This window comes from Schistocerca gregaria, unplaced genomic scaffold (genome assembly GCF_023897955.1).
Source record: "Schistocerca gregaria isolate iqSchGreg1 unplaced genomic scaffold, iqSchGreg1.2 ptg000066l, whole genome shotgun sequence".
Classification (NCBI taxonomy): Eukaryota; Metazoa; Arthropoda; class Insecta; order Orthoptera; family Acrididae; genus Schistocerca; species Schistocerca gregaria.
Window position 1 is genome coordinate 13051915 of NW_026061707.1, and position 8087 is coordinate 13060001.

The following is an 8087-nucleotide window of genomic DNA, read 5'->3' on the forward strand; positions in this document are numbered from 1 at the left end:
CACGTTGGTGGGAATCCTGACGACGCAAGGAAACCTCCGTTGCGGGTATTTGGGGATCTTCGGCCGAGTCCGCGGAAGAACGAGCAACCACAGTGGGAGAGTTGGAAAAAGTTGGCGTCGGCATAGATTCGAGGGGCGCGGAGCTGATCGGCAGACCATCCGCAAATCTAGAGCTGGAAGCCGGAGTATCATCGACAACCGCCCGCGAGGCAGCAGGCTCCCCGCGCACAGGCGGCACCGACTCGCCTCGGCTGCGGAAGTCAGCAGCGGCAGCGTATGACAACTTCATACCAACAACAGGGCCGGAACTCGGCATCTCGTCACGCGGTAACTGCGGGACACGCCTCCGTGAACATTCTGCACGAATGTGTTCCGTGGAATTGCATAAAGCGCAAGTCCGCGGTTGCCCTTCATAGATAATCAAAGCACGATACCCACAAATATTAAGATAAGAGGGGACATGCTTCTGTAATTCAATCTTAATTTGCCTTACGCCGTTCAAGACAGGAAACATATGAGCTTCAGACCACCTTTCTGCCACATTGGAAATAATTCTGCCATAAGGCCGAAGGGCAACATTAAGTTCTTCGGGCGGAATTTCAAAAGGGAGCTCAAACACTCTGATCGTACGAATCCCGTACCCAGCATGACTAACAGCAACGTCACTCACATTCCCATCAGAATGATTAAACTTCACGCTACCTCCGCAACGATCCACAATGGAACTACATAATTCTGGACTTTTCATCTTCAGATACACAGCATTTGTCACAAACGAGAGATAAACTCCGACAACATCATCACCGTAAATCAATACTTTTTCGATAAACCATGCTTTAATTTCAAATGCTTTAGGTCGAACGAAATTTCGATCGAAAGTAAACTTGATTGTGTCTTTCCTCAAATAATTCGACCTATTCATTCTAGAACTTCATGAATACAAGTGCAACACGAATAGCGGCTTAGCAGCACCACTAACCTCAAACGCAGCGACTCAGCCTGTGTTTACTACAGCCAGACGTCCAGCTCCGCCACACGTCCGTCCCGCTCGGCGGCTGACTCGCAACTGTTAGGCCACACAGTCACTGACGACCAACTACAACATATATACGACTCATCTCGAAACGCTCACACCTCTGAGGATTTGTGTTTTCGTTCCACACAGCCGCTGCCGCTTGCTCTTTCCCACCCACTCGGTACATTCAACCTCTTAGGAGACCGAAAAAATATAGACTGAGAAACAAGACCACACACTTTGTGCATTCGGAATCGAAGGCAGGGCGTCCCTCGCCGGATTTGCTACGATGGCCATTTGCTACTTCTGCAGAAGCGGCGGCGGCGGCGGCGGCGGCGGCGGCGGCGGCGGCGACGACGACGACGACGACGACGACGACGACGACAGGCTCTGAGATATGTGAGAAATACATCTATAAAATGTAATTCAGACTGCCTCGTCCCACCTTATGCTGTACCGCTTTGGTAAATGCTTTATCTGCGCCATTCGCCTTAATCACATCTGAGAGTAATTCTTAAAAAAAACGCCTGTCGCCAATTGCTCGTCATCACAGATACTGTTTGCTATACGGGCACGATACGCAACTGATTTCCAAAATTCATCTTTCTCCTGTTAGGATGGAACTTACGACTCCTGGTTTATTAGAAGACTGCTCTAACGCTGAGCTAAAGAGGCGCGACCTAGCGGTGCTCTTGCGACTTCGTTGTTACGGTCGTCTGCATCATCCGACTTCAGCTGACAACACTTCATATTACCGGCTAATATTTGCAGCTATGACGACCCATTACTGCTTAGCTACACATCTGACACGTAACCAATGTTCTCTCCAAACAACAACACTTGCATTTCAGAACATGTCTTTCACACATGTCTACAAAATCACCTTCACCTTCAAATACAGTTTTCTTGTGACTGACAGAGACATAGGCAAAGTTTAAAGTTGCTTTTTCCATTACATCTCGTTAATCAGAAAAACGGTAATTTACATCTGCAGCGGAACAAAATTCCGTTCCTCCCAGCGTGTGGCTCGAACCCACGACCCTGGGATTAAGAGTCTGACGCTCTACCGACTGCGCTAGCCGGCTACCTCGGCGAATACCTGCCGGGTAGCACGTCACACAGTACTCGTTTGGGTTGGGTGGTCCCATACAGAATCTCTCCATGATGCCTAATGTTTTCCTAACGTCACACTCGTCACGTACTTCACTTTTATGTCATAATCATTTCTGAGAGGTAAGGAAATTGCATGACAACATGCAGAGCTAGTTGTGTCAAAATTAACACACATACTTTATGTGACTCAAAAGCCGAACGAGTTACTTTCCGACGTTGTTTCATATGTGTAAGTGCCAGTCAAAACTCGCGGTGTCGGCATTCTGCCGACCATTTCGCTAGTTAACACCGGTCTTGTTGTGTGTGTTTCAAGCTCAAGAGCATCTCCAAGCAAAAATTGTCAACAGCAACATTCAGACGGTTTCGTAGTGCTCAATTGCTACATTAAAACGGTATGTTTCTTTTTCAGAACTGGAAAAACACGAGCGTGACAGCATTCGAACCTGTAATCTTCAGATCCGAAGTCCGACGCCTTATCCATTAGGCCACACGGTCACTGACGACCAACTATAACATGTATACGACTCATCTCAAAACGCTCACACCCCTGAGGATTTGTGTTTTCGTTCTACACAGCCGCTGCCGCTTGCTCTTTCCCACCCACTCGGTACATTCAACCTCTTACGAGACCGACCAAATATAGACTGAGAAACAAGACCACACACTTTGTGCATTCGGAATCGAAGGCAGGGCGTCCCTCGCCGGATTTGCTACGCTGGCCATTTGCTACTTCTGCAGAAGCGGCGGCGGCGGCGGCGGCGCCGACGACGACGACGACGACGACGACCGCGAGAGGCTCTGAGATATGTGAGAAATACATCTATAAAATGTAATTCAGACTGCCTCGTCCCACCGTATGCTGTACCGCTTTGGTAAATGCTTTATCTGCGCCATTCGCCTTAATCACATCTGAGAGTAATTCTTAAAAAAACGCCTGTCGCTAATTGTTCGTCATCACAGATACTGTTTGCTATACGGGCACGACGCACAACTGATTTCCAAAATTCATCTTTCTCCTGTTAGGATGGAACTTACGACTCCTGGTTTATTAGAAAACTGCTCTACCGCTGAGCTAAAGAGGCGCGGCCTAGCGGTACTGTTGGGTACTTCGTCCTTACGGTCGTCTGCATCATCCGACTTCAGCTGACAACACTTCATATTACCGGCTAATATTTGCAGCTATGACGACCCATTACTGCTTAGCTACACATCTGACACGTAACCAATGTTCTCTCCAAACAACAACACTTGCATTTCAGAACATGTCTTTCACACATGTCTACATAATCACCTTCACCTTCAAATACAGTTTTCTTGTGACTGACAGAGACATAGGCAAAGTTTAATGTTGCTTTTTCCATTACATCTCGTTAATCAGAAAAACGGTAATTTACATCTGCAGCGGAACAAATTCCGTTCCTCCCAGCGTGTGGCTCGAAACCACGACCCTGGGATTAAGAGTCTGACGCTCTACCGACTGCGCTAGCCGGCTACCTCGGCGAATACCTGCCGGGTAGCACGTCACACAGTACTCGTTTGGGTTGGGTGGTCCCATACAGAATCTCTCCATGCTGCCTAATGTTTTCCTAACGTCACACTCGTCACGTACTTCACTTTTATGTCATAATCATTTCTGAGAGGTAAGGAAATTGCATGACAACATGCAGAGCTAGTTGTGTCAAAATTAACACACATACTTTATGTGACTCAAAAGCCGAACGAGTTACTTTCCGACGTTGTTTCATATGTGTAAGTGCCAGTCAAAACTCGCGGTGTCGGCACTCTGCCGACCATTTCGCTAGTTAACACCGGTCTTGTTGTGTGTGTTTCAAGCTCAAGAGCATCTCCAAGAAAAAATTGTCAACAGCAACATTCAGACGGTTTCGTAGTGCTCAATTGCTACATTAAAACGGTATGTTTCTTTTTCAGAACTGGAAAAACACGAGCGTGACAGCATTCGAACCTGTAATCTTCAGATCCGAAGTCCGACGCCTTATCCATTAGGCCACACGGTCACTGACGACCAACTATAACATGTATACGACTCATCTCAAAACGCTCACACCCCTGAGGATTTGTGTTTTCGTTCTACACAGCCGCTGCCGCTTGCTCTTTCCCACCCACTCGGTACATTCAACCTCTTACGAGACCGACCAAATATAGACTGAGAAACAAGACCACACACTTTGTGCATTCGGAATCGAAGGCAGGGCGTCCCTCGCCGGATTTGCTACGCTGGCCATTTGCTACTTCTGCAGAAGCGCCGACGACGACGACGACGACGACGACCGCGAGAGGCTCTGAGATATGTGAGAAATACATCTATAAAATGTAATTCAGACTGCCTCGTCCCACCGTATGCTGTACCGCTTTGGTAAATGCTTTATCTGCGCCATTCGCCTTAATCACATCTGAGAGTAATTCTTAAAAAAACGCCTGTCGCTAATTGTTCGTCATCACAGATACTGTTTGCTATACGGGCACGACGCACAACTGATTTCCAAAATTCATCTTTCTCCTGTTAGGATGGAACTTACGACTCCTGGTTTATTAGAAAACTGCTCTACCGCTGAGCTAAAGAGGCGCGGCCTAGCGGTACTCTTGGGTACTTCGTCCTTACGGTCGTCTGCATCATCCGACTTCAGCTGACAACACTTCATATTACCGGCTAATATTTGCAGCTATGACGACCCATTACTGCTTAGCTACACATCTGACACGTAACCAATGTTCTCTCCAAACAACAACACTTGCATTTCAGAACATGTCTTTCACACATGTCTACAAAATCACCTTCACCTTCAAATACAGTTTTCTTGTGACTGACAGAGACATAGGCAAAGTTTAAAGTTGCTTTTTCCATTACATCTCGTTAATCAGAAAAACGGTAATTTACATCTGCAGCGGAACAAATTCCGTTCTTCCCAGCGTGTGGCTCGAACCCACGACCCTGGGATTAAGAGTCTGACGCTCTACCGACTGCGCTAGCCGACAACCTCAGCGAAACCTGCCGGGTAGCACGTCACACAGTACTCGTTTGGGTTGGGTGGTCCCATACAGAATCTCTCCATGCTGCCTAATGTTTTCCTAACGTCACACTCGTCACGTACTTCACTTTTATGTCATAATCATTTCTGAGAGGTAAGGAAATTGCATGACAACATGCAGAGCTAGTTGTGTCAAAATTAACACACATACTTTATGTGACTCAAAAGCCGAACGTGTTACTTTCCGACGTTGTTTCATATGTGTAAGTGCCAGTCAAAACTCGCGGTGTCGGCACTCTGCCGACCATTTCGCTAGTTAACACCGGTCTTGTTGTGTGTGTTTCAAGCTCAAGAGCATCTCCAAGCAAAAAATGGTCAACAGCAACATTCAGACGGTTTCGTAGTGCTCAATTGCTACATTAAAACGGTATGTTTCTTTTTCAGAACTGGAAAAACACGAGCGTGACAGCATTCGAACCTGTAATCTTCAGATCCGAAGTCCGACGTCTTATCCATTAGGCCACACGGTCACTGACGATCAACTATAACATGTATACGACTCATCTCAAAACGCTCACACCCCTGAGGATTTGTGTTTTCGTTCTACACAGCCGCTGCCGCTTGCTCTTTCCCACCCACTCGGTACATTCAACCTCTTACGAGACAGACCAAATATAGACTGAGAAACAAGACCACACACTTTGTGCATTCGGAATCGAAGGCAGGGCGTCCCTCGCCTGATTTGCTACACTGGCCATTTGCTACTTCTGCAGAAGCGCCGACGACGACGACGACGACGACGGCGAGAGGCTCTGAGATATGTGAGAAATACATCTATAAAATGTAATTCAGACTGCCTCGTCCCACCGTATGCTGTACCGCTTTGGTAAATGCTTTATCTGCGCCATTCGCATTAATCACATCTGAGAGTAATTCTTAAAAAAACGCCTGTCGCTAATTGTTCGTCATCACAGATACTGTTTGCTATACGGCCACGACGCGCAACTGATTTCCAAAATTCATCTTTCTCCTGTTAGGATGGAACTTACGACTCCTGGTTTATTAGAGCACTGCTCTACCGCTGAGCTATAGAGGCGCGGCCTAGCGGTACTGTTGGGTACTTCGTCCTTACGGTCGTCTGCAACATCCGACTTCAGCTGACAACACTTCATATTACCGGCTAATATTTGCAGCTATGACGACCCATTACTGCTTAGCTACACATCTGACACGTAGCCAATGTTCTCTCCAAACAACAACACTTGCATTTCAGAACATGTCTTTCACACATGTCTACAAAATCACCTTCACCTTCAAATACAGTTTTCTTGTGACTGACAGAGACATAGGCAAAGTTTAAAGTTGCTTTTTCCATTACATCTCGTTAATCAGAAAAACGGTAATTTACATCTGCAGCGGAACAAAATTCCGTTCCTCCTAGCGTGTGGCTCGAACCCACGACCCTGGGATTAAGAGTCTGACGCTCTACCGACTGCTCTAGCCGGCTACCTCAGCGAATACCTGCCGGGTAGCACGTTAAACAGTACTCGTTTGGGTTGGGTGGTCCCATACAGAATCTCTCCATGCTGCCTAATGTTTTCCTAACGTCACACTCGTCACGTACTTCACTTTTATGTCATAATCATTTCTGAGAGGTAAGGAAATTGCATGACAACATGCAGAGCTAGTTGCGTCAAAATTAACACACATACTTTATGTGACTCAAAAGCCGAACGAGTTACTTTCCGACGTTGTTTCAGATGTGTAAGTGCCAGTCAAAACTCGCGGTGTCGGCACTCTGCCGACCATTTCGCTAGTTAACACCGGTCTTGTTGTGTGTGTTTCAAGCTCAAGAGCATCTCCAAGCAAAAAATGGTCAACAGCAACATTCAGACGGTTTCGTAGTGCTCAATTGCTACATTAAAACGGTACGTTTCTTTTTCAGAACTGGAAAAACACGAGCGTGACAGCATTCGAACCTGTAATCTTCAGATCCGAAGTCCGACGCCTTAGCCATTAGGCCACACGGTCACTGACGACCAACTATAACATGTATACGACTCATCTCGAAACGCTCACACCCCTGAGGATTTGTGTTTTCGTTCTATACAGCCGCTGCCGCTTGCTCTTTCCCACCCACTCGGTACATTCAACCTCTTACGAGACAGACCAAATATAGACTGAGAAACAAGACCACACACTTTGTGCATTCGGAATCGAAGGCAGGGCGTCCCTCGCCGGATTTGCTACACTGGCCATTTGCTACTTCTGCAGAAGCGCCGACGACGACGACGACGACGACGACGACGACCGCGAGAGGCTCTGAGATATGTGAGAAATACATCTATAAAATGTAATTCAGACTGCCTCGTCCCACCGTATGCTGTACCGCTTTGGTAAATGCTTTATCTGCGCCATTCGCCTTAATCACATCTGAGAGTAATTCTTAAAAAAACGCCTGTCGCTAATTGTTCGTCATCACAGATACTGTTTGCTATACGGCCACGACGCGCAACTGATTTCCAAAATTCATCTTTCTCCTGTTAGGATGGAACTTACGACTCCTGGTTTATTAGAGCACTGCTCTACCGCTGAGCTATAGAGGCGCGGCCTAGCGGTACTGTTGGGTACTTCGTCCTTACGGACGTCTGCAACATCCGACTTCAGCTGACAACACTTCATATTACCGGCTAATATTTGCAGCTATGACGACCCATTACTGCTTAGCTACACATCTGACACGTAACCAATGTTCTCTCCAAACAACAACACTTGCATTTCAGAACATGTCTTTCACACATGTCTACAAAATCACCTTCACCTTCAAATACAGTTTTCTTGTGACTGACAGAGACATAGGCAAAGTTTAAAGTTGCTTTTTCCATTACATCTCGTTAATCAGAAAAACGGTAATTTACATCTGCAGCGGAACAAAATTCCGTTCCTCCCAGCGTGTGGCTCGAACCCACGAC